Source organism: Panulirus ornatus, chromosome 14, assembly GCF_036320965.1.
Source record: "Panulirus ornatus isolate Po-2019 chromosome 14, ASM3632096v1, whole genome shotgun sequence".
NCBI lineage: Eukaryota > Metazoa > Arthropoda > Malacostraca > Decapoda > Palinuridae > Panulirus > Panulirus ornatus.
In genome coordinates, this window is record NC_092237.1 from 16,761,266 (window position 1) to 16,778,522 (window position 17,257).

At 41.7% G+C, this 17,257-nt stretch overlaps 1 protein-coding gene across 5 annotated transcripts in view; it reads right to left on the reverse strand.

The window, feature by feature from the left end:
• Nucleotides 1–17,257, reverse strand: part of LOC139753333 (glutamate-gated chloride channel-like) — a 258,340-nt gene that overhangs the window by 36,246 nt on the left and 204,837 nt on the right. The window lies entirely within an intron of this gene.

Here is a 17,257-nt window from a genome sequence, read left to right on the forward strand (position 1 = left end):
AAAAGAGAGGAAAGAGAAATTTAAGTATCTTGTGATGGAAGCCATATCATACAGCTAAAACAATTGCTTTCAAGAATCAAATGCTCGAAAAGCTTACTTTATTATAAATATATATATATTAATATATAATATATTATATATATATATATAATAATATAAATATATATATAGTTCCGCCCCCATCCCCACCCTATGATCCACTTCCGCTGCCATGGTTCCATCCGCTGACAGATCCACTCCAGATAAATCGAAAACACTTCACTTCTCCAGTTTTTTCTCCATTCAAAACCACCTCCCAATTGACTTGACCCTCACCCCTACTGTACCTAATAACCTTGCTCTTATCAACAAGTTACTCTTAACTTTCTTCTTCCACACACATTACCAAAACTCAGTTCACCACTTCTGCATTTCTCACATAATCCTGCACCAGCGCTGTATCATACAGCGAACAACAACTGAATCACTTCCCAAGCTCTCTCATCCCCCAACAGACTTCATATATAAGATATATAAAGATATATAATATATATATAAATATATATAGTAAATACATATATGAATATATAATAAATATATATATATAAAAAATATAATATTTTTTTTTTATCTTTGTGTCGCTGCTCCCGCGCCTGCGAGGTAGCGCCAAGGAACCAAAACGAAAGGAATGCCCCCCCCCCCCCCATACACATGTACATACACACGTCACACAACTGTGACAAATATACATACCTACAACAGCTTTCCATGGTTACCCCAAGACGCTTCACTGCCTTGATTCACTCCAACTGACAGCACGTCAACCTGTATACCACATCGATCCAATTCACTCTATTCCTTGCCCTCCTTTCACCCTCCTGCATGTTCAGGCCCCGATCAACACAAAATCTTTTTCACTCCATCTTTCCACCTCCAATTTGGTCTCCCTCTTCTCCTCGTTCCCTCCACCTCCGACACATATATCCTCTTGGTCAATCTTTCCTCACTCATTCTCTCCATGTGCCCAAACCATTTCAAAACACCCTCTTCTGCTCTCTCAACCACGCTCTTTTTATTTCCACACATCTCTCTTACCCTTACGTTACTTACTCGATCAAACCACCTCACACCACACATTGTCCTCAAACATCTCATTTCCAGCACATCCATCCTCCTGCGCACAACTCTATCCATAGCCCACGCCTCGCAACCATACAACATTGTTGTAACCACTATTCCTTCAAACATACCCATTTTTGCTTTCCGAGATAATGTTCTCGACTTCCACACATTTTTCAAGGCTCCCAAAATTTTCGCCCCCTCCCCCACCCTATGATCCACTTCCGCTTCCATGGTTCCATCCGCTGACAGATCCACTCCCAGATATCTAAAACACTTCACTTCTCCAGTTTTTCCCTCCATTCAACTCACTTCCCAAATTGGACTATGACCCTCAATCCCTACTGTACCTAATAATCCTTGCTCTTATTCACATTTGCTCTTAACTTTCTTCTTCCACACACTTTAACCAACTCAGTCACCACTCTGCAGTTTCTCACATGAAATCAGCTCAACCAGCGCTGTACATCAGCGAACAACAAACTGACTCACTCCCAAGCTCTCTCATCCCACCGACTTCGTACTTTTGCCCCTTCCAGGACACTTGCATTTACCTCCCTAACAACCCCATCCATAAACAAATTAAACAACCATGGAGACATCACACACCCATGCCGCAAACCTACATTCACTGAGAACCAATCAACTTTCCTCTCTTCCTACACGTACCATCCTTACAGTCCTCGAAAAAAAACTTTTCACTGCTTCTAACAACTTGCCACAACAAATTGTACTGGGCTAAGATTCCCTAGGTTGTATGACGCAGGAAAAAAAACAAACAAGTAAACACAACAACAGAGAAAAGAATGATGATCAGAGCTCATGACCTATTAAAATTTCGAAACGTTAGTAAAATTCAAAGACATTTAAAAATAGGAAGACTATATTTCTTCAGAAAATTTTCTTAGAATCTCATTTGTAATCTAAACTAAATATGTGGCCTAAACAACTAAGAAGATCAAATAGGTGACAAACCTTGGTATACCTCACACCATACGGGCCGTTATATTTATTAGGTCACTCGAAATTTGCCTAAAATCCCCTTTTGAGCGAAAAACAATACAGTCGAATGCTCCTAAATCAAATAAACCGCCACAGCTCCTGCACCAAGAAACTTTTTTTATGAATACTTCGAGCCATCTCAAAGACATCCTAACACCATATTTTCTTAATACCTTCCACAGACAGCCTCTATCAACTCTAATCATATATAGATATATATATAGATATATATATATATATATATATATATATATATTATATATATAATATATTATAAAATAAATATATGGGAGGGTATTAAGAATAAATGTGTGGGAGGCAATTTGTTAGAACATGGAAAGTTTATTATCGAGATGGTATGGCATGTGTAAGTGTAGAAGAGAGAAAGCGATTGGTTCTCAGTGAAGGTAGGTTTGCTGCAGGGTGTGTGAAGTCCTCCATGGTTTTTATATTTGTTTATAGGATGGGGTTCTTAGGGAGGTAAATGCAAGAGTTTTGGAAAGAGGGGCAAGTATGAAGTCTGTTGGGGATGAGAGAGCTTGGAAGTGAGTCAGTTGTTTGTTCGCTGAGATACAGCACTGGTGACTGATTCATGTGAGAAACTGCAGAAGCTGTGACTGAGTTTGGTAAAGTGTGTGAAAAGAAGAAAGTTAGAGTAAATAGAATATGAGCAAGTTATTAGGTATCAGTATGGGTGAGGTCAAAGTCCAATTGGAGTAAGTTTGAATGGAGAAAAACTGAGACAGTAAAGTGTTTTCGATATCTGGGAGTTGATCTGGCGCGATGGAACCAGGAAGCGGGAAGTGGATCATAGGTGGGGGAGGGGCGAAAAATCCTGGAGCCGTGAAGAAGTGTGGAAGTCGAGAACAATATCTCGAAAGCCAAAATGGGTATGTTTGAAGGAATAGTGGTTTCGCAAACAATGTGTAATGGTTGCGAGGCGTGGCTATGGATAGAGTGATCGCAAGGAGATGGATGGCTGGAAATGAGATGTTGAGGACAATGTTTGGTGTGAGGTGTTTGATCGAGTAGTAACGTAAGGTAAAGAGAGATGTGTGGAAATAAAAAGAGCGTGGTTGAGAGAGCAAAAGAGGGTGTTTAGAAATGTTTGGCACATGAGAGAATGAGTGAGGAAAGATTGACCAAGAGGAATATGTGTCTGAAGGTGGAGGGAACGAGAGAAGTGGGAGACCAAATTGATGGAAAGATGGAGTTGAAAACGTTTTTTTGTGACGGGGCATAACATGGGAGGGTGAAAGGAGGGCAAGGAATAGAGGTGAATTGGATCGATGTGGTATACCGGGTTGACGTTACTGTCGGTGAATTGAACAGGGCATGTGAAGCGTTCGGGGTAACCATGGAAAGCTGTGTAGGTATGTATATTTGCGTGTGTGGACGTAATGTATATAATATATACCCCCCCTGGGGTAGGGTGAAAAGAATACTCCCACGTATTCCCTGCTGTCGTAGAAGGCGACTAAAAGGGAGGGAGCGGGGGTGGAATCCACCCCTCTCGTATTTTATTTTTTTTTTTATTTTCCAAAAGAAGAACAGAGAAGAGGTCATGGTGAGGATATTCCTTCAAAGGACCCGTCCTCTGTTTCTAAAGTATTTAATGCCTAATAGGGAAGTAAAGAATATTAATATTCCTTTTAAAGGCGACTAAAAGGGGGATTAGGGGGGCTGAAATACTCCCCTATCTATATTTTTTTATATTTTTATAATATTTAAAAATGAACAAGAAGTAGGCAGGTAGGATATTACTAAATATTCTCTGTTCTTAAAGCTACATCGTAATCAGAAATGGCAATTTGAATATATATATATAGTATATATATATATATATATATATATATATATATATATATATATATATTTTATTATATATATACAAGAATATAATCACAATTTCAAAATATGATATACGTATGGTTGGTCTGACCAGGTATAAATCACAATTCGCTGACAATGTAAAGTCTATTGATTGTTTTAGGTTCTGACCTTCATGCCATTTCAGTTCTGCGCTTGCATAAGCAATTTTGAATATGTCTTAATTTTTATGCATCTACTCTTCTCCTCTCTCCGCTTGCTATGAGCTCTGTCTCTCACTAACACTTTCTCGAATCTCTCTCTCTCTCTCCTCTCTCCTCCTCTCTCTATTCTATCTATATATTTATATATATATATAATTATATATATATATATGTATAGATATATAGATAGATAGATAGATAGATATATAGATAGATAGATAGATTAAGCGCTAGTGATTGAGGGATTCAGCTACCCTTGCCGTCTCAGCGAACGTAAAAAAGAGATAGATTCAGCATGAACTAAGAAGTGAAAATAAAAAAGAATCTATTAGTCTGAAAAAATAGTGCTGTGTGATCACTAAATGAGCCAGGAGGAGGAAGGGGAGTTTATATATTGACTACTATTTCATATAAAGAAAATAGACTCAGTGAAGACGACATGAAGTTAGTATTGCGAATGTGAGTAGAAACAACAAACCTCTTTCTCGATTAGAAAGAATGTAACAAGATGTAGTGCAAATCTACTACCACACACACACACACACACACACACACACACACACACACACACACACACACCACACACAGTGATTACTGAAAAGGCGAAATTTCGTGGAGAACGTAAAAGCACAAACACTTGGTCTTGACTTCTTGAGTATGACGGTGCGACCCAGACGAGAATGATGATATGACCTTAGGGTATGACAGCCAGACGTTTGAGCAAGCCCTTAAGGGTCAAGGCAAAGGACAGGCCATTGCAAGCAAGGGTTGTATTGTCGCCTTCTTCAAGGGTTGTATCGTCATCTTCGAGGGCCGTACTTTCTCCTTCATGGGCTGTACCGTCATGGTTAAGGGCCATGCTGTATTGCTCAAGGGTTGTCCCATCATACTCAAGGGCCGTGCCGTCTTGCTCGAGTGTTGTACCGTCGTGCTCAAGGGTAATATCGTCTTGCTCCAGTGTTATACCGCCTTGCTCAAGAGATGTATATTCTTGCTTAAGAAATTTCAGCTTTTACTGGCCCAGTGATGCCATTAGGTACGGCACAGTACCAACAGTCGATCGAGGCAAGAGTGTGTTGAGGTCAGAGACTGAGTCGATCCTGAGGTCAGAGACTGAGCCTGGGGATAGCCAGATGGTCAGAAAGTGGCATCTCACTAGTGTGTGGGGTTAGGGAAAGTGAGAAACAATCATTCTGCTCTGACGTAAGAAGATGTGATCATCCATACGTACGTATTTCGTTGTTTTACGTTCGTATGACACGATGCAAAGACCTCACTGGAACTGTCAACGTTGAAGGCAACTGCAGATGACAGGAGAACCATATCTTTAAAGGAGATAGAATAAACGAGGGACAATGTTATCAAATTCTGAGATAAAACTCTATAGAATTTTTCTTTGAAAGGATAAAATTCAGCCAATAATTTTCTGGAGTTCAGAATGGGAGACGAAGTGGTTCGAAGTTGGGATTTGAGAGAACTAATCAATCTATCAAAAGTCTTTCAAGTTTCGGTGAACTTATGAGAAAGGCCATTATCATTATTGTCATCATTATCATTCTAGATATTCTGAATGTAATTGCGTCCACATGGATGAGAAGGATTGCCATGCGTCTCTACCCAGCCCGTACAGAATGTTGTTACAGCTGTATCATCAGCGTTTTCAATTCAAATGAAGATCATATTTCTCACAGGATACATCTTCTTCATCAACCTCTCGTGGGTGGAAAAACCTTGTAAAGATGTTCACGTAATATGTTCTGGAACAGCGATGTATCCCGTCTATTCTTACCTCCCCCCTTCCACCATCTTCTCTCACGCGAGGAGTCTATAGCTTCATTATCAGGTTCTGTGTCAACCATTAGCCAAGCTCACGTTAAAAGAGCTCCACTCGTGCATCATGAACCAATGGCCTTCCATAAGGTTCACCCTAATTATCACAGAATTTCGCTCAACCTTTCTTAATGGCTAAGCTCGGAGAGCCTTGGTCTTCCGGGAAACCCCCACGGATGAAAGCCGGCGCACATAGGGCTTTGACGACAGACAGACAGACAGACAAACAGAAGGACAGTCAGACAGACGGAAAGACAGACAGCCAGACTGGAACGATGAACCCATTGTATGTGTATGTATACACCTTAGGCCTTGAGAGAAGCCATGAGATGATGAAAGATAGGAAACCTAGTGAGAGAGAAAGCAGACTTGTGAGTGCGGGCGGGAGAGTTGCATAAGCGAGAGGAAGAAGAGAGAGAGAGAGAGAGAGAGAGAGAGAGAGAGAGAGAGAGAGAGAGAGAGAGAGAGAGAGAGAGAGAGAGAGAGAGAGAGAGAGAGAGAGAGAGAGAGAGAGAGAGAGAGAGAGAGAGAGGGCTAGATATGTGAGAGGCTGGAGGAGGAAGACATGGCAAGTGCTGATGATAAGGTAAGACAGAGGAATACGAAAACGAAGGATAATGATGTATGAGGAGGGAGATGAGTGATGAGAGATTATACCAGGAATAGGGAACAGTGTAGATAATGATATGTTGCTGAAGAAGGAACGGAACGTGTAGAGAAACGAGAAAGATGCGGAAGAGGTTAAATAAGAGAGTAAGGGTATGTAACGGAGAGAGGCAATGTGAGAGGTGAATGAAACATGGAAGAGAGAAAACAGAAGGGAATAAAGAGACTTAGAAAAGAATAGAGGGGCTCCCTACTCATCACCCCCTGGCCTCCTGAGCGGAGAGGTACAATGTGTTAAGAATAATTGGCGGTGTTCTGGAGCCGGCCAGCCAGTCAGCCAACCACTCAGCCAACTAAATAGCCAACCAGCCAACCAGCTAGCCAGCCAACCAGCTAGCCACCCAACAAGCAAGCCATCCATCCAGCTAGCTAGCCAGTCAGCCAGCCAGCCAGTCAGATAGTCAGCCAGTCAGCCAATCAGTCAGCCAACTAGATAGCCAGCCAGCCAATCAGCTACCCAGCCAGCCATTTGTCTGGCAAGCTAGCCATCCAGCTCCCTGTCCGCTCCCAACACAACCCAGAGAACGTAGTGACGGGAGAGGAAGGGAAGGAGACATAGCGAGAGCTGGGAGAAGTAGGGTGAGAGGCTAGGAGAAATAGGCTGAGAGGCAGGGAGAGGTAGGGTGAGAGGCTGGGAGAAGTAGGATGAGAGGCAGGGAGAGGTAGGATGAGAGGCTGGGAGAAGTAGGATGAGAGGCAGGGAGAGGTAGGGTGAGAGGCAGGGAGAGGTAGGGTGAGAGGCTGGGAGAGGCATACAGGAGACGGGAACCTCGCAGGTTGAGCGGGTGTCGCCTGCGGCAGTACAGGAAGCCATGGAGGAAGTGGCTTTACTTACGACCTCCTCCTCCTGATAATGGCCAGGAGGAGGAGGAGGAGGAGGGAAGAAGAAGAAGAAGAAGAAGAAGAAGAAGAAGAAGAAGAAGAAGAAGAAGAAGAAGAAGAAGAAGAAGAAAGAAGAAATGAAGAAGAAGAAGAAGAAGAAGAAGAAGAAGAAGAAGAAGAAGAAGAAGAAGAAGAAGAAGAAGAAGAAGAAGAAGAAGAAGAAGAAGAAGAAGAAGAAGAAAGAAGAAATGAAGAAAAAGAAGAAGAAGAAGAAGAAGAAGAAGAAGAAGAAGAAGAAGAAGAAGAAGAGGAAGAAGAAGAAGAAGAAATGAAGAAGAAAGAAGAAAGGAGAAAATCTAATTCGGAACCAAGAGAAAGAGAAACGTGTACAAGAATTAGAGGGAAGAAATGTAATAAGGAAACACTGGAGGAAAGAGGATGACAAGAGATATGAGAACTGGTGGTAAACAGGACACCGAACTAGTCCGGAGATGTGACCCAGACCAAACCTAAATAACAGAACATGGCAAGTGAACGAAAATGTTACGTCCTGAAATGAGCACAGTGTGTATTTTAAAGATAATGTATTTGGACATAAAAGAGAAGGGAATTCGAAAGAGAGTTGGATCCATGGAGAGATGAGAATGGAGCTAATAAAGGAGAAGTTGAAGATGGAAAGCAAGGAAAGGAGAGTTGATGATGGATCCAAGTGAAGGAGAGTTGATGATGGAACCAAGTGAAGGAGAGTTGATGATGGAACCAAGTGAAGGAGCAGTGAAGAGATGGAGACGAGTAAAACACAGCGTTGAGGATGGAAACATAAACTTTCAGAAGATGAAATGTTTAAGCCTTACGAGGGAAGGAATGAATGGAACACAATACCGTAAATCTTGGAGTGTACGAGAGTGGAAAGACACATGGGAAAGACATGTGGGATGAAAGAAGAGAGAGAGAGAGAGAGAGAGAGAGAGAGAGAGAGAGAGAGAGAGAGAGAGAGAGAGAGAGAGAGAGAGAGAGAGAGAGAGAGAGAGAGAGAGAGAGAGAGAGAGAGAGAGAGAGAGAGAGAGAGAGAGAGAGGGAAGAGTTAAGGAACGGCAGTGGGAAAATATATCTCAGGAAAATAAGAGTCTGGGTACACAGCCCTGAAATAGGAAATATACCCTTATGGTTATAGGGGAAGGTAATCCCATTGGCTTGGATACGATAGATAACAGCTTGTGATAAAGGAATAGATATGGAATAGAGGGAGAAAAGAATAAAACAATATTAGGGGAATATCACAGTAACGTGATATGGTGGAATATTTGATACAGAAATATCACGAAATAGTTCAGGGTTATGTATCCATACAGACAATACGACGCCAGCAACCTACAGGGGTAGATCCTCAGCTGTTATATACTTGCTATATAGCTGGTCAGTTATGCAACCCTTAGGCACCACTATCATGGGGTTCTGTAGTAGCTGTGCTGCACAGGGTAAAGCAGGCTCCACACGCAGGACGAGGGAACCACTAACAATGCTAATCTTCTTTCCATTTCACTGCGGTGTTGCCACTCGCAAGCCAAGTCCAGCAACAGCAATTGGACTCTCTAGCTGTTATTACGTGCCTAGTTAACAATCATAGGTTTTATTCAGCTTATATTATAGAAATTCAAAGTCTCACAACTCCATCACCTCAAGATTTGTTTATGAATCTATTTCTTCTCTACAGGGTGTCTGTTCCTAGCGCTGCCTCGCTGGAGGGCGGATGCTACTTCGTGTGTGGCGGGGTGGCGAAGGAAATGGATGAAGGCAGCAAGAACATATGTATATATGTCTGCGTATATTTATGTATGTATATGTTGAAATGCATATGTATGTATATGTCCGTGTGTGGGCGTTTATGTATATACGTGTGTATGTGGGTGGGTTGGGCCATTCCTCGTCTGTTTCCTTGCGCTACCTCGCTAACGCGGGAGACGGCGTTTAAGTACGCGATATATATATATATATATATATATATATATATATATATATATATATATATATATATATATATATATATATATATTTTTTTTTTTTTTTTTTTTTCTTTTCTTTCCTTTAAACTATCCGCCATTTCCAGCATTAGCGAGGTAGCGTTAAGAACAGAGGACTGGGCCTTTGTGGAATATCCTCACCTGGCCCCCCTCTGCTCCTTCTTTTGGAAAATTAAAAAAAAGAAAAACAAAATGAGAGGGGAGGATTTCCAGCCTCCCGCTCCCTCCCCTTTTATTCGCCTTCTACGACACGCAGGGAATACGTGGGAAGTATTCTTCATCCCCTATCCCCAGGGATAATATATATATATATATATATATATATATATATATATATATATATATATATATATATATATATATATATATATATATATATATATATATATATATATATATACAAAGAATAAGGTGGCTATCACAGTAAAAAGATATCGTTTTTCTAAGATTAACGTTCATCTGCCACAGATCGAAAATGAATAATGGATGGTTGTGTAAACCAAGACTCGGGCCTTAGAGACATGGAAACTCCCACACTGTGTAGAATAGACAGTCTGCCTGTCTGTGTGCGTGAGTCTGTTTACCTGCCTGTCTGTCTGTCTGTCTGTGTAGGTGCGTTTGTCTACCTCCCTTAGTCTCTCTGTTTGCCTGCAAGGTACACAGAGTCCCATTGATAAAAGATCGCAATGTTAAGACTCAGTAGAAAATGAAAATGATAAGAGTATGTATATGAATGTAAAGGGAATACGTAGATGGATAGGATGAGTCAATGAACGTCTGATGAGGAAGAAGGAACGAGTAGAGACGTAAGAATGGTCATTAGAAGAAGATGTGTAGACTCGTTCTGAGGATATTCAGTTGATAATGGTAACGTAGGAAGCATAGATGAAAGGCATCAACATAATATGAAATCATTGTGTAAAGATTATAAATGGAATTACACTATGTGATCAACATGGCTACTATAAGACACAAGGAATACTTGGATTACGTAAAATACAACAAAATGTATGAATGGAGAAGAAAAAATGAAAAACAGAATATTGAGCAAAATAAGATAACATGTGATTTAAAAATCCATTTTCCTTTCTCTTCTTACTTTAAATGTTTCCTCTCTCTTCTCTCTCATCTCTCCACATTTAATCTCTTTCTTTCCCCCACTGATTCTCCTTCTCAGTTATTCTGTCTGGGAGTTCGTAGCTCTCTTGAACGCATGATTATAAAACATTGGACATAACTCCACAGAAAATACCGTCATGTGAGGTATGTGGCAATACTCCGTGTGGGTGTACCTTGCTGTAAATATATTTAGGAAATCTGGAAGAAATCGTTGGTCTGTTTCCAGCTAAACATCTGAAAAAAAATATCAGAATTGAATTTAAAAAGTTAAGTAAAGACATTTCCTCATTACAAAGACTTACAGTTGGAGAATCGTGTTCTTAAGAGACAGTCTTTGAGAGACAGACAAGAATAACTGCAGGTAAAAAAAGAAACAGTATATGTAAGAACACTGTATGTGTCAGATATGTGGTCCAGCTCCATGGTTAACACTGTAGGCCTCATCTTCATTTACACTGTAGTCCTCTGTTTCATCTGACTACATATATAGATATATATATATTTATATATATATATATATATATATATATATATATATATATATATATATATATATATATATATATATATATATATATATATTTTTTTTTTTTTTTTTTTCAAACTATTTGCCATTTCCCGCGTTAGCGAGGTAGCGTTAAGAACAGAGGACTGGGCCATTGAGGGAATATCCTCACCTGGCCCCCTTCTCTGTTCCTTCTCTTGGAAAATTAAAAGAAATTGAGAGGGGAGGATTTCCAGCCCCCCGCTCCCTCCCCTTTTAGTCGCCTTCTACGACACGTAGGGAATACGTGGGAAGTATTCTTTCTCCCCTATCCCCAGGGATAATATATATATATATATATATATATATATATATATATATATATATATATATATATATATATATATATATATATATATATATATATATATATATATATATATATATATATATATATATATATATATATATATATATATATATGTACAAAGCATCAGATTGGGGAAGAGCAGTGTGGTTTCAGAAGTGGTAGGGGATGTGTGGATCAGGTGTTTGCGTTGAAGAATGTATGTGAGAAATACTTAGAAAAAACAAATGGATTTGTATGTAGCATTTATGGATCTGGAGAAGGCATATGATAGAGTTGATAGAGAGGCTCTGTGGAAGGTATTAAGAATATGTGGTGTGGGAGACAAGTTGTTAGAAGCAGTGAAAAGTTTTTATCGAGGATGAAAGGCATGTGTACGTGTAGGAAGAGAGGAAAGTGATTGGTTCTCAGTGAATGTAGGTTTGCGGCAGGGGTGTGTGATGTCTCCATGGTTGTTTAAGTTGTTTATGGATGGGGTGTTAGGGAGGTGAATGCAAGAGTTTTGGAAAGAGGGGCAAGTATGCAGTCTGTTGTGGATGAGAGAGCTTAGGAAGTGAGTCAGTTGTTGTTCGCTGATGATACAGCGCTGGTGGCTGATTCATCTAAGAAACTGCAGAAGCTGGTGACTGAGGTTGGTAAAGTGTGTGAAAGAAGAAAGTTAAGAGTAAATGTGAATAAGAGGAAGGTTATTAGGTACAGTAGGGTTGAGGGTCAAGTCAATTGGGAGGTAAGTTTGAATGGAGAAAAACTGGAGGAAGTAAAGTGTTTAGATATCTGGGAGTGGATCTGGCAGCGGATGGAACCATGGAAGCGGAAGTGAATCATAGGGTGGGGGAGGGGGCGAAAATTCTGGGAGCCTTGAAGAATGTGTGGAAGTCGAGAACATTATCTCGGAAAGGAAAAATGGGTATGTTTGAAGGAATAGTGGTTCCAACAATGTTGTATGGTTGCGAGGCGTGGGCTATGGATAGAGTTGTGCGCAGGCAGGGTGGATGTGCTGGAAATGAGATGTTTGAGGACAATATGTGGTGTGAGGTGGTTTGATCGAGTAAGTAATGTAAGGGTAAGAGAGATGTCTGGAAATAAAAAGAGTGTGGTTGAGAGAGCAGAAGAGGGTGTTTTGAAATGGTTTGGTCACATGGAGAGAATGAGTGAGGAAAGATTGACCAAGAGGATATATGTGTCAGAGGTGGAGGGAACGAGGAGAAGTGGGAGACCAAATTGGATGTGGAAAGATGGAGTGAAAAAGATTTTGAGTGATCGGGGCCTGAACATGCAGGAGGGTGAAAGGCGTGCAAGGAATAGAGTGAATTGGAACGATGTGGTATACCGGGGTCGACGTGCTGTCGATGGATTGAACCAGGGCATGTGAAGCGTTTGGGGTAAACCATGGAAAGTTGTGTGTGGCCTGGATGTGGAAAGGGAGCTGTGGTTTCGGTGCATTATTACATGACAGCTAGAGATTGAGTGTGAACGAATGTGGCCTTGGTGTCTTTTCCTAGCGCTACCTCACACACATGAGGGGGGGAGGGGGATGTTATTCCATGCGTGGCGAGGTGGCGATGGGAACAAATAAAGGCAGACAGTATGAATTATGTACATGTATATATATGTATATGTCTGTGTGTGAATATATATGTGTACATTGAGATGTATAGGTATGTATATTTGCGTGTGTGGACGTGTATGTATATACATGTGTATGTGGGCGGGTTGGGCCATTCTTTCGTCTGTTTCCTTGCGCTACCTCGCTAACGCGGGAGACAGCGACAAAGCAAAATGAAATTAATATATATATATATACATACATATATATATATATATATATATATATATATATATATATATATATATATATATATATATATATATATATCCAATAGTTACCAATAGAATCCTTCAATAAGTAAGTCATCAAAGGATGAAAATAGAGCTCTACCCGGTGGAAATCCTTAATGCACACTGGAACTATGGCCATGGAGACCTTGATGTCTGTGGGGTATAATAGATACCTGGAAAAGACCTTGAAAGAAGTTCAAATCCTCCGCTGATTGTACGGGTCGCGAGCGGAGAAGGATTCAATTCAGACATTGAGGGATTCTATATGGAGGACTTCTATACCAGGACGACTTTGAGAACAGGGTTTATTTCAAGATTTCTGTGTGACGTGAGTATTTATGGAGTGACTTGTTACAGAGCGTATTCGTCTGGTCGGCCTGATTGTGTCTGTTTCACTGTCTGTCTCTCGTGTGTCTGTTTCACTGTCTGTCTCTCGTGTGCCTGTGTCACTGTCTGTCTCTCGTGTGTCTGTGTCACTGTCTGTCTCTCGTGTGTCTGTGTCACTGTCTCTCTCGTGTGTCTGCTTCACTGTCTGTCTATCGTGTGTCTGTGTCACTGTCTGTCTCTCGTGTATCTGTGTCACTGTCTGTCTCTCGTGTGTTTGTGTCACTGTCTGTCTCTCGTGTGTCTGTGTCACTGTCTGTCTCTCGTGTGTCTGTGTAGCTGTCTGTCTGTGTCACTGTCTTTCTCTCGTGTGTCTGTCTCAATGTCTGTCTCTCGTGTGACACTTACAAAAAGTTCTGCTAAGGTATTGTTCTGTGCCAAGATGGAAATACTTGCACACTGAATATTGCCTTTGATATGAAATTTGCATGAACTGACGTGAGGTTTGGACGGTGGATCCCTTGAAGCATATCATCATTGGCCATAAGGAAGAATGAGACAGTGTGTGTGTGTGTGTGTGTGTGTGTGTGTGTGTGTGTGTGTGTGTGTGTGTGTGTGTGCGTGTGCGTGTGTGTGTGTGTGTGTGTGTGTCATGAGAAGGTAAATCATCATTGGTTTACATATGTCGAAAGCGGACCACCATCGCATTGTCATACCCGTGTTGATGGAAGACCATCCACACGTTGAAATAAGACTTACACAACATTGAAGAAAGACCATCCCCGCGTTCAAAAAAGGACCCTTCGATGAAGGAGGACCATGCACTCGTTGAAGGAAGACCACGACTGCGTTGCCAGAGGACCACTAAAAGGAAGACCACGACTGCGTTGTCAGAAGACCACTAAAAGGAAGACCACGACTGCGTTGACCGAAGACCACTAAAAGGAAGACCACGATTGCGTTGACAGAAGACCACTAAAAGGAAGACCAGAAGACGACTCAAAGGAAGACCACGACTGCGTTGACAGAAGACCACTCAAAGGAAGACTAATTATCGCGTTGAAGAAAAAAAAAAACGACTCCCGCGTTGAAGGAAGGCCATCCTCGCGTTGAAGGAAGGCCATCTCCGCGTTGAGAGAAGATTATCTAAACCCTTCCCACTTTCCTTCCAGCGTTGAAGGAAACTAAGCCTTGGGGGGGGGGGGGGGGGGGAGTGGGGGGTGACGCAGCCGCCGACTCTTCTAAAAGCAGCGGCCGACCCTGCCTTAACTGTGATGGATGACGAAAAAGAAATGAGAATTGCTTCTTCAGAGGTTTGGTAGCCGAGGTGAAATATAACCCCCTCTCTCCCCTCCAACACCGCATCCTTCTGGCCGGTAACACACCACCAAACACCTTCCCACCTCCCAGGATTCGCGTCGTCATTTTTCACTGGCAGTTTGTCTAGGTTGCACGCTCGATCTCACTCCTTCTTCACGATGGATTGACCAGGCATTTAGTTAAGACGATGGGAGCGTGCCGTAACCAAGTACACTTTGTATCATAAGCTAAATGAGGATTTGTTTAACCTTTCTAACCCTTCTCTTATGAGGAAATATTCACTCTAATTACTCTCTTGTTCAGTAAACAAAAGTCTATTAAGAATGCCTTTTTTTTTTTTTTTAAAGCATTTCCTTTGAGGGTCTTTTATTTCTTGAACACGTCTTGCATCTTACCTCACTTTAAATGCATTTAGATAAAAGATACATGTTCTCGCGTCTGTCTTCTATCCATTTTCATCTTCAGGAGGGTTTTGTAGAGAAGGTACATTACCATGAAGGTTTTATGAAACGTCTTATAGTTTCAAAATAAACTGGATAGCATTTCGCTTCAACGTGTGTTAATATGAAGACAGTCTAGCAGCGAGGAGTGATGACTGTCCTTTTCTTTTGGGCCATAGACTTAACACTGTGTATCATACATTGGTTTTCTTATGGCTCATCCATCATACACTGTGGATCATACATGGACCAGAGGCTGGAAGCGGCAAGATATGCGATTCTTTCGAAGACTATTCTAATCATCGTGTAGACCGAAGGTGTAATATCAAAGACGTCAACACGAAAGGAAATGTATAAAGGAAAGATAGATAGAAAAAAAAGAAGAAATAATGTCTATAGGACATATAAACGCTATACTAAGAAATTTAGTCTTAAACATGAAGGCAAACGGTACGATATGAGAAGGCACTCGGCCACGAACGGAACTGATGGATAAGATAAATGAAAACCATGACTCTAGCTAGAGACCTGATCCAATTTGCGACGAATGAGAGGCAGTGGCGATGGGTCCAGCTGCCTAGTCCACGTACACAATAAAGTTAACGTTTCGTTATATACATTTATCTCTTATGGGTCACACACACACACACACACACACACACACACACACACACACACACACACACACACACATCTCGGGTAGGTTTAAGAGCCCTCCTCCACTGTAGTATATCCACGATACCTTCAGTTGTAAGGTTGCTGGGGAGGTCTAAGGGCCGAATGGATTGGTAGCCCACCGCCTGCTGCTTTTGCTGGATCGTCTAGATAGAGACATTGTTAGACTTGGGACGTTATAAGCACCAGGAAGTTTTTCCACTTACATTTATCTGGAGCAGCTGTGTGTGTGTGTGTGTGTGTGTGTGTGTGTGTGTGTGTGTGTGTGTGTGTGTGTGTGTGTGTGTGTTTGATTACTGTTTGTGATTACTCTTCATGTGTTACGGAGTGAGAGTTTTACACTCGTGTTGCCTCGTCTCTTAACCTTGTATATACGTGCCATGTCTTCCCACAATTATGTATATACATTCATACACACAAAAACACACAATCCATCCAACTTAAGCCAGGTCTGTGTGTGTGTGTGTGTCTCCGTGTGTGTGTGTGTGTGTGTGTGTGTGTGTGTGTGTGTGTGTAGAGCCAAATTCAGCAAGTTAGTTAGCAGAGCCGCCCAGCGTTGTAGACTCAGCACCATGTAATGGAGTGCGCCCCTCTGGGAACGAACTCTTCCCGTTAGTTCGCACCACAACTTGATCGTGGAGGGACGTCTTGCTGTTCACAGGCGCCTGCCATCCAAAGCATTGCTCATTTATATGTGTCCTCTTTCTCTCCCTTTCATTAACACAGTCGGTGTGAAACCCAGCTGTGTGTGTGTGTGTGTGTGTGTGTGTGTGTGTGTGTGTGTGTGTGTGTGGAGGCAGTATTTTTCTTTACTCATTGTAGAAGTAAATCATGATATTCCATAGGTTCATCTTGCTGACCTTACGTGGCGCTCCTTCCTTGGAACCAATAACATCGTTGAGAAGACGAGAACCCATGACCATGTCGATCTCCCTCCCTCTTTCCCTCCTCTCTCTCTCTCTCTCTCTCTCTCTCTCTCTCTCTCTCTCTCTCTCTCTCTCTCTCTCTCTCTCTCTCTCTCTCTCTCTCTCTCTCTCTCTCTCTCTCATTCTAATTTACCAAGTACTACAGCCGGATCAAAGGGAAGGGCTGTCTGGGAAAGGGGGTGGGGTGGGGTGAGGGAGTGGGTGGGGAGGGGATATCATCTGTTTTCTTTCAGCCCCTGGAGTGAGTGTGGGGTGGGGTGGGGATCTGCTCTCACCTGAAGTGGAAAGAAG